The sequence below is a fragment of the Aulostomus chinensis genome, chromosome 16, assembly GCF_037954235.1.
Source record: "Aulostomus chinensis isolate RoL2024-O1b breed Wild chromosome 16, RoL_Achi_v1.0, whole genome shotgun sequence".
Lineage (NCBI taxonomy): Eukaryota > Metazoa > Chordata > Actinopteri > Syngnathiformes > Aulostomidae > Aulostomus > Aulostomus chinensis.
The window spans coordinates 18,206,076-18,230,389 of NC_141335.1; the positions used below are offsets into that span (position 1 = coordinate 18,206,076).

General features: G+C 39.9%; 1 long non-coding RNA gene across 8 annotated transcripts in view; it reads left to right on the forward strand.

Moving 5' to 3' along the window:
* The window catches only part of LOC147247724 (uncharacterized), a 361,363-nt gene that overhangs the window by 56,925 nt on the left and 280,124 nt on the right, over positions 1 to 24,314 (forward strand). For 6 of the 8 annotated variants that reach the window (XR_015109542.1, XR_015109538.1, XR_015109539.1 and 3 more), the window contains exon 3: positions 1,158 to 1,224. The exons of the other annotated variants lie outside the window; for them this stretch is intronic. This is a non-coding gene — a long non-coding RNA (uncharacterized LOC147247724). The remainder of the gene's footprint in view (positions 1 to 1,157; positions 1,225 to 24,314) is intronic. 8 annotated transcript variants of the gene reach the window in all.

Here is a 24,314-nt window from a genome sequence, read left to right on the forward strand (position 1 = left end):
TTTGGGAATTTAGTTATAAGAATTTGTATAATATGTAGATTGAGTGGGTTTTAAATGTATTCAGCTGACAGAATGTATCATAAGCTTAAAACTGAAACTTGACTGATCTCTCAGTGGGTGGAGCATAGATTATGCTGCCAGTTAAAAGATTCATGGGAAGGTCAGTGTTCAGTATGTTGTATTATGATTACTTTTCACCCCTGTTCACTGTTCCCTGAACAGTCGGTCGACTCTGTGTGTGTGTGTGTGTGTGTGTGTGTGTGTGTGTGTGTGTGTGTGTGTGTGTTGAACCCAGATGAAGTTGAACCCAAATGATGACGTCATCTGCATCGGAGCAAATTCAAAACTACCGCTCGAGTCGGACTGATTGGATGAAAGGGCTCTCGGTTGTGTTATATTTTTAGAGCTACGTTCCCTGCTGCTCGTCCCATACAGGAGTAAACACCTGCATCGGGACTTGTTCTCCCCTCACTTCAAATAAACCTCCCAGCAGGACACATCTACCATCTACACCTGAGAGATGGAGTTGTGCGTTTCCACTTCACAACTAGATTGATGGAGCTTCCACTAGACAGTAAATCCCAATTACTGCAAGCATGACTTCATTGTGCATTCACTTGCACTTTGTAACCTTGTCAATCTATTCCAAAGGTTGTTCTAAATGGCATGGTTTGTATTTTGCTGATTTCCCTGTGTTGAAATGAGTAATTGAATATTAGAAACCTTTAAAACAAGTGCTTTGAATGTGGAATATTGATGTGAGTTATTGTAACCAGCGACAGAAGAGCTGTGTTTGTGCTGGTTAATTAACGTTGATCCTCATCTTTCTCAAAAGTTACATATGAATGAATGTAATCTACTGCTCAGGAAGTACTGCTACTTTTTCCATTAATGATGTGGCATGAGATCATTATCCATTTGCATTTTATGATGATGAAATGTTTGTAAGATAAATAATAATAATAATAATAATAATAATAATAATGATAATATATGTACATAATAATAATTAATGTAAATGATTAACATGATTGACAAAACAATTATATAAAGCTAAGTGGGGACCAGATTGTATTATAATATTTCCAGTCACACCAGGGTGTCTCAACAAATTTCAGAACCACTGATCTAAACATTTAATTAACTTTGTTCCGCAGGCAGGACCTCATATCATGTTTTAACATCTACAGACATTTGAGCCTGCGATGAACCTCAACCACCCAGGTAGGCGTATTCTCATGTAGACCGAGATGGTTGAGTGTGATGACAGACTAAGACGGCAGACTGAGGTGACAGACAGTATGACTGAACAAGATGGAATACTCCAATGACAGAATGAGATGGCAGACTGACAGACAGTATGACTGAACAAGATGGAATACTCCAATGACAGAATGAGATGGCAGACTGACAGACAGTATGACTGAACAAGATGGAATACTCCAATGACAGAATGAGATGGCAGACTGACAGACAGTATGACTGAACAAGATGGAATACTCCAATGACAGAATGAGATGGCAGACTGACAGACTGTATAACTGAACAAGATGGAATACTCCAATGACAGAATGAGATGGCAGACTGACAGACTGTATAACTGAACAAGACGGAATACTCCAATGACAGAATGAGATGGCAGACTGACAGACTGTATAACTGAACAAGATGGAATACTCCAATGACAGAATGAGATGGCAGACTGACAGACTGTATAACTGAACAAGATGGAATACTCCAATGACAGAATGAGATGGCAGACTGACAGACTGTATAACTGAACAAGACGGAATACTCCAATGACAGAATGAGATGGCAGACTGACAGACTGTATAACTGAACAAGATGGAATACTCCAATGACAGAATGAGATGGCAGACTGACAGACTGTATAACTGAACAAGATGGAATACTCCAATGACAGAATGAGATGGCAGACTGACAGACTGTATAACTGAACAAGACGGAATACTCCAATGACAGAATGAGATGGCAGACTGACAGACTGTATAACTGAACAAGATGGAATACTCCAATGACAGAATGAGATGGCAGACTGACAGACTGTATAACTGAACAAGATGGAATACTCCAATGACAGAATGAGATGGCAGACTGCAATGACAGAATAAGATGTAAGACATGATAACTGACCAGGATGACTGATACAGTGCTAATGTAGACTGAGATGACTGACTCTGATGATGGACAGAATGGCTGTGATGATGGACAAAATGACAGACTGAGATGACAGACTGCAATGACCGACTGAGATGACAGACTGTGATGACAGACAAAATGCTGATAGAGCCTCTATCAGTCAGTCACGCTGTCTGTCACCTCTATGATAGAGGTGACAGACAGCGTGACTGACTGAGATGACATAGCTTTAATACTGTCTTCCTTTCTAAAAGAAAGCAGTCAGAAATCAGAGATGACAGAATTCAGGCACTGCACTGCACTGACTGACACGATGACTGAGATCAAAGCCAGAGATTGTCAGGGGGGCATTGCAGCATTACACAACATATGCCCACAAATTATACTGGGATACAGTACCTTACTGATGCTTTTGAATAAATCCACTCAGTCTTTATCATCTTAACTCTGTGGGTCTAATGTTCACTTTCCCTTTTCAAATTTGTAGAAGTGCCTCCCTACCTAACTTTCAAGGTGCTTTCCTTTGAGAGGTCTGTGTTTACTTTACAGCCTCACACAGGCAAGGGAAGGGATTACATTTGTGGAAATGAGTTGTCATTTCAGTAGGTAATAATGGAGTTGGGAGAGCTTGACAAACACAACACAGGGAGAGCCGAGGATGAAACGTGGGTGCCTAGGTAGAGAACGAGTGTATACATTGTGGATGTGCGCACAGACATCAGCATACACACTCACGAGTTGGCTGGACATCTGTACAAATGAGAGAGTAGTGATGGATTCTGCTGGGGAGCCTGGTTGGGGGCTGGATATCCCACCACTAGATTTCTTCAATCTTCAAAGCTTCAGCCTGGTTGGAAGTAATGGTTTCCATCCCCGTTGCCAGATTGGGTTCGTCCTGTCATCGCTGCTATATTTACTGACAACTATGTTTTATCTTTTGCCTGCCCTCAGAATTGCCTCTGTTGTATTTTACGCTGACTTGAAATGCCTCTTTTGACTTTGGCTGGAATTTTTTTTTCTGCGGCTGATGGAGACATGCCTTTTAGGTTTTACCCCCCAGTCAGTAACTGTGACCTTTGGATTGTACAGTTGCTTGTCAGTCAAATTAAATCCATCAATACTACACAATTGTCGGTATTTCATCCAGGATCTCAAACGCAGCCACATAAAATGTCCACTGACTTTTTACTTAAATACTTAAGTCAAATGCCACCATATAAAATGTCCACTGACCTGAGCGTGAAAACAAAGCTTATTTTTTAAATACAAAAATCTATCTTCACCTAGTGTTTCAAGGCCAAATCTTCACTCATCCATTTGGTTCGTAAGGCTGACACCGAATTTTGACAGCACATCCGTGGACTTTTATCAGATGCACCATTTTTTGAAATCTCATGAGGTTTATATTTGGCATGTCTATCGGCCATTGTAGTGTTATGTATAAATTAGATTTTTTTTTTTTACTGAAATACTTAAGCCTGTTTTACAAAAGATTTTTTTTTAATGGAAGCTTATTAAAAAAAAAAAAAAGGGGACTACAGATACTGATCTTGACAGATTCTTAATAATGTTAGAACATAGATATCAGGAGATATCAGCAAATACAATTCCTGAGTGGTCTTACAACAACTAGGGGTACTCTTGGTAGGGGTACGCTTGTCATCACCTGGTTGCATTTGTGCATTGTTATGTATACTGTGGAGGAATTCAGGTTTAAAGGCAGAGCTGGCATGGTTTATGCATTTTGAAGCACAAGGTGAAGGTGAGTTTGAAAAAAATTGTGGTCAAGTCACTTCCACTGGCTACTACAGGTTTTCTGCTCATATTTTTTTTCAAACCTGGAAGCCTCTGATACACCGAGATTGTGTAAACTCCTCATGCACTCAAATCCAAAATCTTCCCCAATTGGGGTTGTACTTACTTAAAATTACACTATGCAGAATCTGTTAGAATTATGGTGTGGTTAAAAAAAAGCTTCCTTATGTGATCCAAAAGTGTGCCACAGATATAACCATGGAAGAGGCTTAATGAATTTATTTTGCAATGCGCATTCAATCCCATTTTACCCATTGTGAGTTATAAAGTTAAGAAAATATTTTTCTCTTTTTCTCTCATATTTAACAGCCGGGTGGTCATGTGGCTCAAAATGAGACACTGGTTGAATTTCCCAAATGTTTACATTTGGAAAGTTTTAAGGTTTGTGTGTCAGGGGAAAAGAAAAAGTTTGGGATAAAAACTTCACCAGAGGTCAGCAGCAGACTTGACTAATGACAACAGTGGAAATCTTTGTGAAGCTATTGACCACTTTGTAAGCCATGATCAGAGTCAGGTTTATGCCAGGTTTAGTTTTTGTTTTTTTTTTAAATACAAAGACTTTGCCCTGGTAATATTGGTCAATACAATCAGCATGAATAATGATGAGTAACTGATAAAAGCAAGTAATTAAAGTAGTAGGAGGTCAACGTATTCAAGAGCCTTAAATATATGAAATAAATAAAATATAATTATTCACAACAAAGAATATGATGCAGCAGCAGACATGAAGAAGCAGTTATTGGTGTGAGGTTTTGCACCTGATGGATGGCAGCCTGCCAGAGGCAATTAGGCCTTAATCTTCCACCTAATGGATACACTTTTAAGACTTGCCCGAGAAAACCAGGCAAGTATGTGAAACAAGTGTGTGTCATGGTTGTTTTATGTGCATTCAGTTAAGGGCACATATGTTCTTAAACCATTAAACTGAATTTTAAGGCTGTGGATTAATGAGGGCATGTTAGAGACTGTGAAATATATCAGAAAACTATGTATTGCTGTAACTTGACATCAGTCCCAAGTCTCATGCTGGTATTAAACAAAAAAGCAACACATATATTTGAAAGGACTATGGGTCATACATATCATTAGGGGTCCCAGGAAAGAGATTTCACAGGCTATGCATGTTCTTCATATTTAATGATTGGAGCATATGCTGAAGCTATTGTGAATGTATAAGCCTTGATGTGTGCGAAATGATCATTCCTTGGCAGTAGAGGTGAGGGGCACAAGGTTTTGGCTATTATATGACTAGCTTTTTTAAATATGCTCTCATTCAGGCAAAGACATGTGTCAACTGTATAATTATAGGTCATTTTGCTATTAGATGGTGTATAAGGTGAGAAAAGTGTCAGAATGCATAAATACAACACATTGGATAGAAAACATCATCAAATTGAGTCTCTTGTATGGATACTTTTTATGTGTGTGACTGTGTGCACACCTATGTTTGAGTATACAATGAATTTGTGTTGAAGTATCTACTTGTGCATACGTGTGTTTGCTTGCTTGCATAAATACACATGTGTATCTGTATGAGTGTGTGTGTTGTGAGACAGATGGGTAATAGCCCCTGTGCTGAAAGCGGGGCCCTGTGTAACATGCAGCCCTGATTGCAGACCTGATTACCTGCCATATGCTAGCTGAAGGGTTGAGGGCCAGACCAAATGAGAACAGTATGCAAACGTCAAAGCAGCATTTTTATAGTGCAGTCATTATGTCCCCGCTTTGGCAAATGAAAACGAGCATGGCAGGGAGGGAAAATAATGAAGTCGTGAAAAAATGGACGGGTCACAGTGCGTGGTCGCTATCACCGCCACCTCCTGGCTGTAATCCCATTGGCTAGAGGGGAAGGGTCCCTTGCTAAAATGATGGTAAAGCATGGGTTCGACCGCAGGGTGTCCCAATTCCATCAAAAACCCTTCCAGAGAGAAAAGATGTCAGCTGAGGAAAAAACTTTATTACTCTGTGGGTGCACAACCTTTAGCTGTACGAAACACAAGCATGTGTGTGTGTGTGTGTGTGTTTATGGGTGTGTTTGTGTGTGTGTGTGTGTGTGTGTGTGTGTGTGTGTGTGTGTGTGTGTGTGTGTGTGTGATGTGATTATGTTCCTATTAGCCTTTGCATTCTCTATTATGCATGCAGCGTACAGGGCTAAACTGACCTTGTAAGATGATCATTGACTCTCCTTGGAAAACACTTGTTATCCCAGGATTAACACACGCGCCAATTACTACCTGCTCGCCACATGAGCTCATGAAATAAAACATTTCCTATCAGTGTCTCTTACAAAGGGGGGACTCACTGTACTCTGTGTAAATGAAGGGCATGCAAATACTTATACATTTTGGAGGATTATGAATGGATAATTTAAAAACTGACTACATTATAGTAGAAGGCTGGATTGGCTGGATTACAAACCAGACTGACCATGAAAGACAATAAATAAATAAACGCTTTGTTATAGTGCAGTGGTTCCCAAACTTTTCAGTCCCTTACCCCTTCAGACACTTGACCTTCAGCTACAATATGTACCCCCTACCCCACTTTAAAAAAAAAGACTAGTTAGTGTCCAGCCCCCACACACAAAAACACACTAAGACACATCAAATAAAATCTCTTACAGTAAATTATTTCTCACCAAATTGATCTCGACCATATTTCTATTCATATTCCAGTCTCAGTGTAATCTGGCTGATGGCAAATGAGGTTTTAATTTCATGTAGTGCTCAGTACCTATGTCAACTTGCATAACCCTGGGGATACATGTACCCCAGTTTGGGAACGAATGTTATAATGTGTTAAAGAATACTTTTAGATACTCTGTGAATAGACCACCATTCATATCTTGCATTGCATTACATTGCAGTACATAGTTTCCAACTGTAAAAATTATTAGCACTTAAAATGATCTTATTTAAGAGTCAGTGGGAAGGTGCTGCAGTGACAGCAGACAATACCCACCACTTATGACCACTAGTTAGTGTTGGGGCATAAAACCTTTTGTAAAGTTTAACCTTCAGCTCATGCTAAGGAAATTAGAGGCCTTTGTGACACTGAACCTCTAACTGCTCTCAGTGACCAGTTTGGCATTTTGCATGGCTCCCATTATTGCATGATTGTGGATGTGTGTGATTGGATGAAGAAGGCAACACTGTAAAGCAGTTTGAGTTCTGCTGAGCTATAAATGAAGCTTACTTACCTTTTTCATACAGTAACATATTACTTCAGGGTTTGTCTATTCTGTTTGATGTGGTTACAGAAGAGATCTCTGCTCTGGTTATGCTTTGATTTAGTTGATAAAGGGATACTGCGCTCTGTATGAACTCAGCAGTTGGATTTCCTGTGCTACCTGTGTACATCGCATGTCAGTTGTGTGCTATTTGGTGTAGAAAACTGGTCCCAATTTATCAGAACTGAGACTCACACCTTTCTACAAACCTGTTAGCGGGATGTGTAAGGGATGACTCTTGTTGCCAAGGGCTCCCCATCACTTCCCATTTCCATCCATCAGGAGAAAAGGGGAACTTGTGCATAATCCTGAAGCCCATTGTGGCCTACTTAGTGGGAAGAGAACATGCCTTTCCAACTGGTCGTGCCTTTGTATGTGGGTCAGCTTCATTCAAATTCTCTTTCATTCCAGCTCCTCTTCCGACACTGTGGCCCATCATTAGCTGTAATATAGGTCACCCCAGGCTTTGTGAGTCTTCAGCCCCATTTGCATTCTTGATTCAGATGTAGCAGTCATAGAGTGACTGTAGGTAGTAAGGAAGTGGGATGCTTGGGGGGAAGGTGGCATCAGAAGTAAAGGCAAAGCTTTTATCACTTTTGATGAAAGGATGGGGTCAGTTTGGATACATGCTTAAAAGGATCAGGGTGTTTTCCCAGTGGTGGGAAGATGAAACTCTTCCAGTTGCAGGTTGAAATGTACAGAAGGTGCAGCATCCCTCATTGCACTCTATCTTGATGAGAAAAGATGAAGATTTGCATGCTTTCTGACATTACCCTTTGACATCTTACTTGTCATTAGTTCTGTTAATTGATGTAAATTAATTCTTTGAAATGCACAGATAATGTGTTTTGAAGAGATTTTGTAATATACAACTTCCCGGACCCGTCACAGATTGACACAGTTAACACAAAATGTAACACCAGTAAAGTATTAGAATAGTCAAGTAATCCCTTGATGTCCCTTAAGGTACGGATATGGATAGTGTTCTCCAAATGTCCAAAGAATGTCTTCTGTTTGCTGTATATATAGTTCATTATACCACCTTGTTACAATCAGTGGGTTTCACCTCTTACGTTGGTGCACTGAGGTCAATGCATAATGCTCTATTAAGCTGTTTGGGGCAAAATTAAGCAAGCAGACCTACCAAAGTTATCTCATGATGAGTGAAGGAAAGCTCAAAATACTTAATACCCATGCTGCTTTTCTCATCTAACATTCTATTAAGTAAATTTTCTCACTGAACCATTCAAAAAAAAAATGGAACAGCAAAACCAAAGATGGGACTTTGCCCCAAGACAGAACAGTCAGAAATGTACAACAAAGCAAATTTCCAAGATAAAAATTTTAACAAGGATCAACACTCATCATGGAAGTGTCTCAAAAGCAGGTCTTGCTAGCTTAGGTAATCACTGGATCGTGGCATAGGGTTTAGTATGTATCTAATAATGATCATTTGGCCATCAAACCCAAATTTTCAGATAGGCAGAAAGGTTATTAAAAACAAACTTACTAAAACAAAATAAAAACTGATATAATCTAAATAATCTCATCTAACTCACCTAACAATGAAATTGGTTCAAGCCAATTCAACAGGATATAGTTTGTTGTTCAGATTTTACATTTGACAGTTGCACAGCTGTTACTTATATAAAACGACTTTATTCATCTTGTCTTTTCAAAGATGACATTCAAATATAAACATTGCTTATTTTATTTTTTGAGAGTCAAATGCTGCAGTAGGAATAAAATAAAGACTCATTCTGAATGAATATCAGATTATTTCATAAAATCTAGAACAACTGTTCAAGTTTACGTGTTCAGGAGACCAGAGTCATCATAAAATATGAACTCCTGCAAAGGCAACAATCGACAGCCAGGCTTCATTTTTACTGAATTTAATAACATATTTTCAAGTTTTTATTGAGAAATGTCAGTGTGTACTCATCCAACAAATGTGCACATGCAAACATTCCCAAGGTAGAAGGATTTCCAGTGAAGACCAAAACTGAGGGTTATGACAATGACCTAGAAACATATTAAGCTATTCTGGTGTCTGCAAGTTGCTGTTGTCACGAACACAGGTCAAGTATTATGTCTTGGCAGTTATTCAAATTGCCTGTTTTAAACTTTTTATTTATCGTACTTTTGACATTACTGAATGGCAACATTGTTAAAAATGTTTTTCATACTATGTCAGATGTATTATATTGAAATTTCATCTCACTTTTTACTTTCCTGTTACAAACGGAACTGTTACTGCGCCATGTATGGTTCCATTCTTAGTTTGCTACTTCAAATAGTAGCTCTAAAGTAACATGAAAAGAAAAAAAAAAAGGCACCTCCAGCCTGTGTTTAGTATGCAAAGCCACCAAAGCCTATTGACAGTTTTTTTCTCCTTGGCAAATTACATGTTTCCACCTTAATTGTTATTGGAGATGTTATCATGGAGCGGATGCAGCCTTCGCTTCTGAACCTGTTAAAGCCTGACAGTGGTGTGAAGGGGGCAAAGGAGGAGAATTATGCAAAATACAGCCTATGTATAATTAATCACCCCCCCCCATCCCCATAACCCAACTCAACCCCACCCTCCACCCTACTCACACAACTTCTCCATCCTCTTTTGGATGGACAGCTGGCGCCAGGGTGTCTGTTTGACCTCTAAGGGCTGCGGTGTTAAATTGAGATACTGAGGGCGAGGAGGGAATAGGAATTGGAAAAGGGCAGATGCTGAAGAGAAGACACACACTCAAAGAGCTAAAGGGGTACTAGTTCAACAGAGACAACCATGTACATATTTGAAAATTGGAAAAAACTACAATTGCAGAATATGTAGGTTGTTATGAAAAACTAAGCTGCATTAGTTTCAAAATCAGCTAATTTGTCTTAGTGGTATTTGTGGTGCAATTTCAACACTGCACCAATCTGATCAAAACATCACACTATCCTTGATGTATGGCACGTTTTATCTTTTTGGCCACATATAAAATATGAGGTGACACAGTGATGTGTCTAACTGTCAGCCAAAGGCAATCAGAAGGGAGGAAACAGGCTGAAGAAGAGAATTTGACAAAAAAGAGGGTTATGATCATAAATAAAGTAACAAAAAGTTGTTGGCAATTCATTTTCTGTTGATCAGCTAATCAATAGAACATCTTTTGATGTCAGCACTAAAAATTATATCTTGAAGGGTCTGTTATTTTAAAATTATCTATAGCAAAAGGCCCACAGTCGCGTTAATTTAAAATGCCACAAAGGCAAAATTGCATTCCACCTGGTAGCTTTTGCTCATCATTTCATCTTTATGAGGATATTTGTTGAAACAGAGAAACTAGAAAACACACCTTCATACCCGTAGGCACACATCTGCCTTTTACACACCCTCTCCAGTTTATTCACTGTACTCCCTATCTTCCCTTAAATTGATCTAAACAGGCTCAGATTATCTTGGCTTTTATGCAAAAAAGCCAGTCACTGCCAACTCTTTTGAGATAGCAGAAGGTGAAACAGACAGAGTTTTGTTGAAACTACCACTCCTTAATTCCTGACGGGAAACATGTGAGTATCTTTCTAAACTGAGCTTCTTTTGATGTCTCAGCTCTAATCAACTCGTCCAGGCTGACGGATGACACTGGACAATCGTTGGAATCTAAATCGTTACATCTCTCCTGACATTACCGTGGCATTTTTGTCAGTGCCAGAGGTAAGGAGAGAGAGGATTGGTTCATGGGGACCATATTCTTTCTATTGATAGGTGGGAGGGGATTGGGGTGACTAACATATTCATATTAATGTAGAATTAGGACCTTTTTTGATGTGCAGGAAGTCCACTGTTTGTTAGGTGAGTATTGGAGTTCACATGCTTCCTTATCAGAGATGGCGTAGGCCCTATTCATACAAACTGCTATCAGCATAATTCTTTCTGACATTTCAGATAAGCATCGTAACGGAAAGCTCCCTACAAGGCAGATGTGGGAGTTGTCAAATAATGAAGAAATCTTACATGTTTGCTACTAAAATATCAGCTTTTTAAATAGGTGTCTGAATTTGACCGTTATCAGGCAATCTGTGAACCGTCATCCTACCGCTTCCCGTATCTGTGTGAGTGACACAGGTTAGGAGCGGGACTGTGTGTATTTATGCTGATGATTTACATCAACATGTGCAACCGCCAGTGTCTCCACTGTATCAGAATATGGCATAACACCACACATTAATCCTGTCTGCTTCTAATCTGCTAATATTTCCTGGAGAATTATCTGAGGACATTGTTTCATATGCAAATATGTTTGAAATAGGGTAAACACAGTACTGACCAGTAAAAGCGTCTACTGCCCAGCATCGGTTGGACAGATTAGGCATCTGCTGCACTGGCTGTTTGTGTTAGTTTGAGACAGGGAATAAACGCAAACAAATTATCCCTGGATTTGCAATCACCGGTCAGCAAGGACAAAGACCTCATACTTTGGATTAGTTGTCTATTGAGTTCATGAAGTTCATTTATACAAGAAGTCAATGCAGAAGCACATCATTTGAGCAAAATAATAAATGGAGCAATTCAGTATCTTTTAAGTTATACATGAAATTTCCAAGATGATGACAGTTAAAGCTTATTGTGGAAAGGGCGTTGCACTTCAGAGAAATATGCAGTGCAGCCCCATAGGATCCACTAATGTGTCAGACGTTTAGATAGACTTTTTAACCCTCTAACCCAGGGGTGTCAAACTGGTCCAGTAAAGGACCGGTGTAGCTGCAGGTTTTCATTCCAACCAAGCAAAAGCAACACCTGATCCAACCAATGAGCTGTGTGGACACAGCTTGGTTGATTTAAGTAGATTCAGGTGTTGCTTTTGTTCAGTTGGAATGAAAACCTGCAGCCACACCGGCCCTTTACTGGACCAGTTTGACACCCCTGCTCTAACCCATACATATCCATTTATCCACCTAATTATTTTTTCAACTTGTATAATAAAACAGCATAAAAGTGTGCTTGATTTAGTTTTTAAATTTTGTCTTATGAATCAGCAAGTGCCAATCTACTTTTTGGGGGGGGGAGGGTTTTGATATTGGCAATCAGAAAAAAAATGAAACCAAAACCGGAAGATATGTTTTCACTTGCTAGTCTAAAACAATATCAAAAAAGCTAAAAATTGAACAAAGTTAAGAACTGCAGTTTGTAGTTTGCTGGTTATGCTCAACAATATGCTGCTGCTGCATATATATCATGGATACATTTTTAATGACCTTCGTAGCTACTCTAACATTTACATTAACTAAAAAAAGAAACAACAATCATCAATACAACGTACATTCAATCAGCATTAAAGGAGGACAGCTGCTTCACTCTGGCATGTTGGTGGTTTAAATCATTGAAACCTTGTGTGTAAATTTTCATTGGGGCTGGAGACACTTGTTTTCTGCTGTGGGATTTCACTGCAGGCATTTAATACAATCAATATGTATTAATCTCATATTCCGTATTCTGCTAATATGCTTTTGTGTTTTAACTTCCAATATTTAACTCTTTCAGGTGAACTGTGATTGTTATTTTGCTGCTGTAAAAATGACCAAAGACATGTTACCCTGGCAACCAGTGATGCTAAAACTTAAACTAGTATGATGTTACAGAAGATTTGTAATCTATTATACCTGTCATTCATTCATGTTTCAATAATCTCCTTCAATAATAACTGGGATTTATGTGTTAAAAATGATTGACAGTCACATTTGTGACAGACAGCAGATCAACCTCCCAATGAAGTCCTATTTTCACTCCAAGCAAAGTTATAAAGAATCATGTTCTGTAGTCCATCTTCAGGACATTTTAATTTCATGAGAATGCAAATGCATATCGACAATATGCACTGACACTTCATGACACTGCTGAAGGAAAGTGTTGTCAGTCTCTATCTGCACCACCATCATCTTTCCCAAACTCCAAATGTTTTCTCACTACTACCTTACATTAACCTCATGACCTTTTCCATCAGGGTCAAGGAAAAGCAGATGGGAATCAGAGTTGGATGGACTTTTCGAATGCACCCACAAAATACCAACTTCAGACTAAATGCCACCCACTTCTCCATCATACCATCTACACCTTTGCTATAAACTCTACCCACATCTGATTACACATACAGATAATATAGTTGGTTGAACAGATACAAATAATGGTGTACCTGCTCATTTACACTGGTTGGCAAATACTTTGAATGTCTAAAGATGAAAAAAGTACTTTTGTAAAATGACTGCTCTGTTTAAAAGAAAATGTAACTATATTCTTTATAAACTCAACAATAGAAATAGAGTATGAAAATCAGATTTGCACTTTCAAGAGGAATCAATTGTGGTTTTTGTTCTCTGTGAAACAAACTCTGTATGATGGGTATTGTCCCAAGGTAAAGTGTATTTATTCTGTCTATGCACAGAAAGAAAGAAGACTGCCTGCAGGAGAATGTCACCAATAAACCAGGGGGAAAAAAAAGAGCTGCCATACTTGCATGTTCATATGTTAAAGGGCTGTGGCCAGTCAGCCACATAATAGAAAAATGACTCTGTCACTCATCCGCTGCTATTCATGTGGCTGTTACTCCCTTTAAAAATTAAATAAAAAAAGTTTTATCGCCCTTTGTCCCTTTTTCTCCTCCTGTCATTTTCATCTTCTTGTTCTGTCCTGTTCTTTGTTTCCTTCGTTCCTCTTTCAGATCCGTCCTTGGTCACATCTCCCCATTATTCCTTCATCATGATGCATTGTATGTTTTTGGCAACTAACTATTTTAATGCATCTTCCTCGCTCCTGGGCACATTTTGTCCTGTGAACACCTAGATAAAAAGATCTGCTTTGATATGTCAGGATGAATTCCATGGCAATGATGAAACAAAACTGCTGTTGTTTCTTTAGGAAATTATTTCAGTAGATATGAGCAGGTTTGAAGGGCTAGGTAGGTATGAAGTTATTCATGCATGTACAGAATTTGAAAATTTGAAATGAGGACAGTGTATATATATCTGCAATTAGAGGTGATGAGTGAATCAAGAGTGGCTATGTGGGCCAGCTTGTTGCTTGGTTATTATTTAAAGAGGCAAATTGATCCATTCTCACTTATTGTAAAGAAAAAAAAAAGGATATTGTTCATTTTTATTTCTGGGTTGTTTCTTCACCTTATTTACCATTTTTGGTATGACCTTTATGAAATACAAACCAGCCATCCAGAGGAAAAAAAACCCTCCCCTCTTATTCTATGTGTTCCTGTAATTTTTTCATAAGTATACCTCGTCACTGGAGTGGCATATTTTCAATCATTATTAGAATGCCGGCAGATCAGGGCTCACAGACTTTAACCTCTGGTATGTTTGGTGTGTGATAAAAGGCGAAAGAACGATCAATCTTTATTGTCTGGCCCGCACACTGTAATTGCATTCAATAGTCCACTGATTCTCTTGTCTGCGCTAATGTCGGGGAGCAGAGAGGAGCCAGATGCTCTGACTGCATCACACATACACATGCTGGCTGACACACAGGGGCGCAAACACACAGTTTGAGCTTTTATAGTAATAAAAAAAAAAAAAAAAAATCCTGCTCATACTGAATAAATTCACCAAGAATATGCATGGTACATGACACATAGGCAGTGGGCAGTGCCACTTTGCTGCTGCTTGATAAATCGTTGAAAACATCAGCTGTGAACAGCTGCACATCCACAGTGAAAGAAGATTCAGATTGTAGATGTACAGTATATAGGTGTGAAAGAATGTACTGGTGATGTCACAGTTAGGCCAGGTAATGTATTATTCAAATTAAAGCAAGCTGAGGAAAGAGAGGAGGGGCGGAAGTGCTGGAGGACAGCCAAACACTTGATTGCATCTTGGAGGAAGAAAGAAGACGTATGAACGTAGAGGGACTAATTGGCCTTTTATAATGTTTCATCCGCATTCTTCATGAGATCCAACGACTGCATTTTCTGTTGTCGTTTTACCGAAGCTGACAGACTTTACTAGATTGCGAGCTTTGTTTGTGCACAGGCATGTGCATCATGTGCATGCGGGTTTATTCCATATTTCCTACCCTCGCTGAGCACCTTCAAGTCAGGTGGTGGTGCATATTGCAGCGCCTCACACCGTGGGCAGCCTCGATAAGATAGACACGCCGAGCTTCAGGTAATAGACTCTGGCTTGTTGTCATATCCACACAGAGCGCGCAAAGCCCCCCAACCCCGAGGATCAAGACAGATGAAAAGCTGGCCTTTGATATCGGTTATGCCAAGACCACTCATACATTATTTTGTGGAATTCAAGCAGCCCATATATATTTATGTGATTGTTGTCCTCTCTTGCCTGGTGATCTGTCAGGAATTGCGGAAGGGGATTCACAGCTGCAGCTTACATGTTTGGGGTTGTTTTGTTTTGCAGTTACAATGCACTTGTGGGTTATATATGGTGCTAATTAATACCTTCAGTGGTACTGTCTTTGTTGCACTTTTAAGTGGGCCAAGGCTAACAGGCTAACTAGCATCAAATCCCATTTGAATTGGATGCAGCTGAGGCTCTGCTCTGTGCTACTGCAGCCACACATTTAAAATTTTATATACGGTATATATATATATATATATATATATATATATATATATATATATATATATATATATATATATACACACACAAACACACACATATATTTTTTTTTTTCTTCTGTTAAGGTAAAAAGTACTTGTTGGCACAAATGTTGTAGATTTTAACTGTGAGGTCGTGATCACATGCAGGCCTCTGTCCACTCATTGTGTTTACAGCCATGACATCTTTGTTCAGCTGTTTGTGTGCATACATTTGCATGATGCACACATGCATACACTTTCACACATACACTCAGAGCCAGTGGGGCATGCAGCTTCCACACTACATACAGTAATACATTGCTGCATATCAAAGGAAATTACCCTTCACCTCAGTGCATGGATCTTAGTGAGTTCCTTAACCAGAGGAATGGGCTTTGAACCAGGCAGATTCCCCCAGGGCCCTTATCCCAGCCCCTCCCTAGAACGCCGCGCTGGATAAGGGCCGTAATTCCCACTTTTAGGTTTCCATTAATCTGATCCTGACACAGGGGAGACGGGCTGCTTTGCATATCGCCTTCCCAAGATGGAGGGCTATTTACATGATCGCCTCCAGATTGAATATGATCAGTAGCTCACCTCCTCCGCCATCCTCTGCAGCTGAGACAGAGAAATGCAGATTTTTCAGTGCTACATTATCATGGATGAAATATTATTCACTCAGGTATATTCACTATAGCGTTTCAATACGTCTCAAGTTAGACTTGATGGATACGTGTTGCGGATATTACAACTCGGCACTTGATTCCCTTGACGAAGGCCAAATTTCTTTTATGAATGTGACAGCAGAGATGGATAGATCGACCCATTTATCATCGCTCACTGATGTGAAGAGAACTATCCCCCCCTCTGAAAATGTGAGGAACACCAGTGAACATTGCTCCATTTGAAACCATGAAGGCAGACCCCCGTGTAAATGTATCTGTAATGAACGGCGCGTACAGGAGGTGCATTATTCTCTTTCTGCTACATTTATTTCTGAATATCAAATGAATATGATAAATGTGGAGCAAGGGGGCGGCAGTGAAAGCAAAGTAAGCTGAGGATATGAGATGACTGATATTGTTATTACACCGCCGACGATGAGCAGCACAAGTTGAGACGGTGCGAGGCTATAGCAAACACACATACATGCACACAGACACACACACACATGCACACACACGCACGCAACTGATCTCTTCCCCCAACTCATACACACACTCCTTTGCTTCCTTGTCCATCTGTCATTATCCATCCCTTGAACTACCTTCATTGTTTTTGTCTTTTTTTTCAGCACGTCAAGCTGAGACACAATTCCACACTAGTGTGAGTCGCAGTTGTGAGCTGATGCACAGCGAGACAACAACAATGGGATATGAAAAAAAAATCCATACAAACACTACTGCTGTTTAGTGTGATGAAAGAGCAAATCCGCACACACACGGCGCCAGTGAAAGATTGTTGATGAGCCTGACCAAATTTGCACGCACTTGTCTGTTACTTCAAAGTATTTCTATTTGGCCATCTTGATAGGAAACTAGTGGGTGGCTGTAATCAAACCAAAGGTGCATCTGTTATTTGGGGGGGGTGGGGGGGTGGGGAGTGACGAAACGTACTCTTTTTCTGTGATATTATCACCTCACTTCAGGCAACGTGTGAGCCGCAGTCCAACTTGATAATCACCCACCAAGAATTGGCGCATGGTGCTAATTGTCACTTCTGCACACACTTCATGCAAACAGTGTGATAGAAACCCATCATACCTCCTCAGTCACTTTGTTTCAGGCAGTTCAGGCGCAGGGAAACATTCGAGCCTCCCCTAAGTGCATTTCATGCTTTTAATTGACACCATTGCATGTTAATTCGAAGCATGTTACGGATGTGTCACACCAGTAAGCCGCCAGTGTCCGACCTCATGTAATGTTGAATTACTTTCCTGCTGCTCACGGCCGTGACAATAGATAAGCTTCTCCTAGGAAACACCAAGCGGTTCAAACAGTCATGCGTTGCCAGGTGTTTTTTTTATTTTTTTATTGCTGCTCTTACTTTGAAAATGGCCAATGAACAGACTTCCTATTGTTGTTGATGCTTCTGAATCAATTTCTTTGCCTCTCCTCACTTTCTGTGCCAGTGTATGAATTGGGTTCTTCCTCTCTAGTGCCATATTAGGTATACGGTATGCCTTAAACCTTGAAATAGAGGACAGCAAAAGGCAAAAAGAACATAGCATAATGCAATTTTCCAATGGTGCTAGCAGTAAAAATAAAACATCACTATTATAATAATAATAGTGCTGATAAGGACACTGCCTGCAACATCATATCCAAAACTTCATTAATACTGTTCAGAAGCTCAGAGGTTTCAATAATTATCACAAGAAATCTCAGCGATGGCCTGATGGACTGTTCGGGTTTTTAATGCAAATAATTCCATTTCATTTAAATAAGAAAACTTTCAGTGTGTGACTTTTCCTAAATTTCAAGAGCCTAGGAGGTTCTAAAATAAGCAAAAAAAAAAAAAAAAATTGGAGAGCATTTATTCTTCTGATTGTTGCTGTGGTTATACAGGCTGCTGATGTATTACTGATTGGGTGTTTGTGTGTGTGCATTTGTGTTTGTGTGAGAATTTCATGGGAAGTGATCATTTCTTTGTGCTATGACCTGTCTGTTCGTTGTCTGTCTGAGATACAGAGAAGATGGACACAGATGAAAGCAGATGAAATCAAGTTCCTTCATATTTTAACATTTATTCCTCCTATCCATTATTTTTTCATTTAAATATTTTACAAAGCCATCAGTAGCTACATGTGTGTTTGATCACCACTGCAGCCGCTCTTGCGACAGTGGTGTGCATGTGTGGGTGTGTGTGTGTGACAGTTACAACCCTAAAGAGTTGCGCTTGAAAGCCGCTGTTCCTTGGATTAATTGAGGGGTAACATAATGTGTGTTTCATTTTTATGCCTCCATGCCGATGACAGCCATAAGTCAGAGGCATTAAGTTTTCGAATTGTCCATCTGTCCATCCCAATCTCATTTACATGATATCTCAGGCCTTGAGGGAATTTCAGCAGACTTACCCTAAATGTCCACTGGGACTTGTCGATGAACTGATAAGATATTAGGGGTCAGAGTTTATGGTCACACATCACGGAGGCATACAAACAGAATGGAGCACTTCGATTTCATTATGATTTACCAATGTATTTTTATTCAATGAAATCTAAAGTCAAGTCTGAATGAAGTACTAACCCTAGCAGACAAAAGCTGACTAGACCCTCCCCTTGTGTTGTGAAGAACACCTATTGTGTATACTGATGTGTTAACATACTTTGAACTTATGAGGAGCTGCTGGAAAAACGCTTTTGTTACATTCTAAACATGAAGGTTAAAGGTAAAGAATGAACCTTGAAGTCATGCTGAATCACACTGTGTCCTGTATAAAAACAAATAAATAATAAAAAATGGGTTGTAAGTGTACAATACACACAGCCCATTGTTACCCTGTGAATATATGTATGTTTACCAATATTTTTTTTTTGCGTAGTGTACACTGAGCCATGTGCTTCATTTCTATTTTTGGAGTTCATTAAAAAGTGACATTCAGTGTGGTATGAAACATAAATATCCACACAGATGTCTAAGTATTTATGCTTTAAGGCCCTTGAGGGATTTTGTATCGCACATTTCATTGAGTTGCAGGATTTCTGTCATAAATTTGATGGTTCCAAGACCAGTTGAACTCATCAACCCAGACTCCTACTTGGCTGCAGAAGACCTCAAAGTGATGTAGTAAGAAGGAGTAAGTACACATTTTTTTTAATTAGTTTATTTTTTTAATATCTATGAAAGCACCAAGAGTGTATCACATAGATAAAGCTGTTCACTTTTAGTTCTACCTAACTTGCTACCTTACTGCATACCACAGATCCATAAAGGGACCATTTACTGAGCTTAACTGCTAAACTTATTCTTTGACACCACCATTGTTAATGAGGTCACATGGGTCTTGAGACATTTTAACTCATAAATTTTGGACAGTGTATGAGATTCAGCTGAATCAGAGTTTATTTTTTTAAATACAGCACACAACAGGAAAATGCCATACACAATGTTTTCTCACTAACTGGAGATGCTCAGTTTGGTTTAGATGAGGGTTGATGCCTGGATGAAGGGTGAAAGATAGAATGCTCTGGTCATGAAGCTGGTTCATTTGTTATCTTCTGGGTTGTTGTTTGTTTTGCTGATTTAACATCAGCCCTTAATATTAGACACTCAAGGGTCTTTTTATCTTGCCACGTAGACATATCATTTTGTTTTTATATAAATTTCTTTCTCACCTGCATGTGTTGGTATTTGGACCAATGTTGAGCATGTTACTGACAAAATATATTATTAAATATTTCTAGATGTCTTAATTTGAAAGTAATAATTTACTTCAAAATGTTACTGCCTCTGTAAAGTAGTAAGTTACTGATTACACAAAATTTTTCACTTTCACCAAAATAACATAGAAGTATTATATGTTACACTTTTGAAGATTGAGACCAGTAAATACAGGAGCATATCGGTTGTGAATGTGAAACTTGCAGAGCACCGTTTTTCATCAACGAGGAGCCAATTCCAGCTGTGGCAGAGAACCCCTTCAAGAGTCCTGGTTGTTCATACGACGTCTCCCTCAGAAACACGGTGCAAGCAGACCGGCTTAAAGAGGACACCATCAGTTGCCTGAAGGCCAATGATAAGACCTTTCTGCCTGGCAGGTTGAAGCTCTTGTGTCTGCAGTTTGGGCTTCTTCCTTGACTCATGTGGCCTCTGACTGTCTACGACATCCCACTGTCCAAGGTTGACAAGTTGGACGGCTGATCAGCTCTTTTGCCAGGCAGTGGCTCAGCCTCACCAGGTGTATTACCATTATAACATTGCAGGGGAAAGGAGTCCTAGAGCTACCAGTATCCAGCTTCACAAAGGAGTTGAATGCTCATAAATTCAGCTGGAAATGACAACCAGGGAGTCTTTGGACCCAGTGGTTGCCCAAACAGCCCTTAACTTGTCAGCTGGAGGGAAGTGGTCCTCAGGTAATGCAACATAGTAAGCAAAGTCTGCTGTCTGACACCAAGACATCGTTGGGTCTGTACTGCTAGGGAGAGGAGGGCTAGGAACTGGGGAGAGCCGACTGCACTGGGACAAGCAACAGAGTGCCTAGGATTGGTGGTGGAAGTGATGCGTGAGCAAGAACAGGCTCTGAGGTCCACCAAGGCAGTCTTGCATGGAAAACAGGGCCAGTGGGAGGTGGTTGAGAAGAGGAGAATCTCATGGAAGGAGCAAAAGGGAATGGAGGCATACCAAGTCAGCATCCTCATTCGTGCAGTCTACGATGTCCTCCCATCTCCAACCAACCTCAACCAGTGGTATGGAGAAGACTCCACATACACACTGTTTCCATTTCCAGCCAGCCTGAAGCAAAACTTTGGTTGCAAAACAAGTCTGTCACAAGGCCGTTACACCTGGCAGCACAAACAAGTATTGAGATGCCGAGCGGACAACATCCATAATGTAGTTCATCAACGCTGGTGCAACAACCAACAGAGCCCCTGTATCCAAACCACACCCTGGTATGCTGGGAGGTGCAAGGGACTGGGGGCTACTTGTGGACCAATGACTCTGCTTCCCTGTCAAGATCAATGTGACAAACCTCAGACCTAAAATGTTGTTCTGGTCTTCCTCCCTTCGCATCACTTTCATAGTGGAGTTGACTGCCCTGGAAAGATTCCATCGGGGAGGCCTATGAGTGCAAAGCCTCAAGTACGCCGACCTGGCAGCTGATACAGAGCAACAAGGATGGAAAAGTCAAGGTCTATCCAATCGAGGTTGGCTGCAAAGGGTTTGTGGGCAGATCAACAACCAAGCTGCTGAAGGACTTTGGGATCTGATCTCAAGCTTTGTGGCAGTCTACCAACTTCCTCTCTAGCGCTGCAGAACAGTCAAGTTGCTGGCTCTGGATGAAGAGGAGGGACAGTGTTTGGGCTGCAAAGAATCAGGGGTAGCAACTGAGTAAGCAGGGGCTACAGAGTAGAGGGGGGCATACCTGGGACGCCAGGTGTTCCTGATGCACTCTCTGGAGGTGTTGTGGGCTATGCATCAAAACACCGCTGTAGGAGGGTGCCCACTTGATGACTCAGTGAAGCCTGTGTCCTCCCTGCAATCAGCTGCAAGCCCTCTCCTAAAACTATGGCACTGATATTTTGGTACCTGAGACCCCCTCCTGCTATCTGTGGGATGAAGATCTCAGCATGCCGGCATGAGGATCCCTTTATCTCAAGAAATACTGGTTGTAGGGGATTGTTCCATCTAGTCATATATTTCAATTTTACTCTACTCATCTGTATTACAAGTATGTAAGTATATGAATTTACAATACATTTTTTTAGATCGTCCTTTAAAAATGATTTTACTCTCAAGCTCTGAGACAGAAAGTTGGATTTTTATAAAGGTATTTTCAGATTTATGAAGTAATAAAGAGAAACATGACATTCCATCTGCAAATACAAGTAACTAACATTGCAACAACAAAAGTTTTTACCCCTATTCTCATCCCCTCCAGTGACACATCTTGAATAAGCAATCACTGTTTTTTGTCTGTAACTTAACATTATGGCTGTATTACTATGGCAGTTGTTACTTGACTTGTTCTGATTGGATTTGTTAATGAAATTTAACTCTTTCCCTGCCGGTGTTTAAAAAAACAAAAGCTGCCAGCATTTTTGAACATTCTAAGATGTCTTTCGAGACCCCCAAAATATTTCATGCAATATTTAGAAAAAGAAACTGAGATGGAACAAAGCCTTTATTTTCATTTATAAAGTTTCCTTTGTAAGTTCATCCATTTGTTTTATTTTAATCACTATTTGATGAGGACTAGTTTAATAAAAAAAACTAATTTTGTAAAAGAAGTGATTTTCAAGCATAAAATTGCTTCAATGCATGTATTATTCATTGTTTCCTTTTTCTTAAACCCATATTATTACTTTGATCCTACATCACAAAAAATAAACAGTTTTCGTCCCCCCACCCCACCCCTCGTCTACTTAAGTGCTTCTAAATTTACCTAGTGGCCCCTAAGAGACCAGCAACATTGATCCATTTGCTGTCTTCTGGGTTCCTTATCTTCTTCTTCCCTTTTTTTTTTAGCTAGACATGTAGCATTGCCCTTTACCACATGACAGTAGAATAGAAAACTCCTCAATGGAAAGAATTAAAAGCTGGTGACTCAGCAGTAGAGAGAAGCTTCATGTCCTCAACTATGTACTCCACCACGAGCCTTCAAATTTCTCCTTGATCAAGCATCTTGATTTCTGACACGGAGAAATCCACCTTTTGTTGTTTTAGTGTGCTCATACTTTTATGCCCCCTTCAGGTATTCTGCTTGTGAGAAACACCTGCTTTCACAGTTAATTTCATGTTATCATATACCTTTCTGATGCTACTTGTGCTATTTCTAGCTGTAGACAGTTCCTTCAGCTTCCCAGCACATGAAGTATATTATTGCCAAGTTTTTGCCCCTTTGTCTGAGAAAATGAGTATGACTTCACTGCTGCCCTGTCGCTACTACGTCAACGCAATTCTTATGTGGGGGATTTTCTTTTCTTTTCATATGCTGTTTTGTCACTGAAAACAGCATATGAAATATCATTACCAACATTTTATTAGAAAGTTGTTACTCTGTTACTGCACTAAGGACTGGCAGTTTTCAAGCCTTGCTTGACCGTTGACCAGTCAGTTAGTGTTATGTGTTTATTATTCCTAACCAGTGCCTTGCCACGACACGCCACTTCACGAATAGCGAGTAGTCTATTATTAAAGGACTGTGCATTAATCTGCACATAGTAGATTTAGCCAGTCAGGAAATCTCCCAACAAATGGCATCATATATCTGGTCAATATCAAAAATTTTACACCATGTGCATGCTGCTGATCGCAAAAACAGACCTGATGAGGACACAGTATAAATATGTTCCCTGTATGAGAGTGATATACATACATAAACAAAGAGACAATGGGCAGAGAAAAAATGCAGTTGGTACACTTCTAATTTTTATGTCAATCAAATAAGAAATATCATCCCACACATTTGCTGAAAGTGGCCTGCTCTATTACCACAAGCTTGTTACACAGGCCAGTACTACTCTTACTGTATGTCCAGTCAGTTTTTTTTCAGATAAGTTAAGGTGAAAGTGACTTTGAGTTCTTTTGCACCAATGTAAAGTCCCAAGTGAGACAAGACCTGTTTAAAATGGCCGCTGCAAAATGGCTGGAAGATGATTGTAAAAAGCAGATGATTGGCTTTAACGCCTTGTGGCCTGTGTGTCACACTGCTGTGTCTAGTCGAAGAGTGATAGAACCCGAGAATAGCTCCGCATGATTCATCACAAGCTATGACAAGCTCTGGTGAAAAATATGACCCGTGCTGCAGGCCTGGGTAAAAGATGAACAACAAAGCTGTTAGCCAGTAATACACTTTCAAAT